Raw genomic sequence first — 946 nt, forward strand, 5'->3', positions numbered from 1 at the left:
CATCTTCATTGGTATGAGACCTTTTAAGGAAGCTCAAAGCTAAGCCACGAGAATTATGCTCAAAGTAGACAATATCATACCATTGTGGAGAATCGGTGTTCATAGTGTCAGAGCTATGCCCCTAAACTTAGTCATGTCAATAGAATCCTCAAATATCGAACAAAAGTATTGTGACCTTTTAAGGAAGCTCAAAGCTAAGCCATCTTCATTGGTATGAGACCTTTTAAGGAAGCTCCTGAGTTTATAATCAAATAATATCATCTTCATTGGTATGAGACCTTTTAAGGAAGCTCAAAGCTAAGCCACGAGAATTATGCTCAAAGTAGACAATATCATACCATTGTGGAGAATCGGTGTTCATCTAACATAGTGTCAGAGCTATGCCCAAAGTAGACAATATCATACCATTGTGGAGAATCGGTGTTCATCTAACATAGTGTCAGAGCTATGCCCCTAAACTTAGTCATGTCAATAGAATCCTCAAATATCGAACAAAAGTATTGTGAGCCTCGAAAGCATAGTAAAAATTGACTAAGACTCCACTTGCACGAGGCATTTTGGGGAAGCCTAGAGCAAAGTCATAACAAAGTGGATAGTATCATATCATTGTGAAGAATCAGTGTTCATCTAACAAAATCGATTGATTAGTTAATTAAGTCGGTAACTATATTCAAAATGAAAATGAAAAGTAAATGAATAGACATGTAAACAGAAAATCCATGAAACTACTAAAAAGATAAGCTTGAAACAAACATAAAGTTTGAATGTCTGGTTATCATCAGCTTTTGTTTACAGAGCTGTCTGAATTGAAAAGGCCCTTTCAATATTATTCTATTCTTACCACCAAATTTGCTTCCTTCCTCTTCTTTAGTGTTCTTCGTCTGTGCTAACCATCATTGGTGAGATGGCAAAGCACAGGGCCTTTGTCCCAGTCGTCGACATCATC

This window comes from Cucurbita moschata, unplaced genomic scaffold, assembly GCF_002738365.1.
Source record: "Cucurbita moschata cultivar Rifu unplaced genomic scaffold, Cmos_1.0 Cmo_Scf00072, whole genome shotgun sequence".
In the NCBI taxonomy this organism is placed as follows: domain Eukaryota; kingdom Viridiplantae; phylum Streptophyta; class Magnoliopsida; order Cucurbitales; family Cucurbitaceae; genus Cucurbita; species Cucurbita moschata.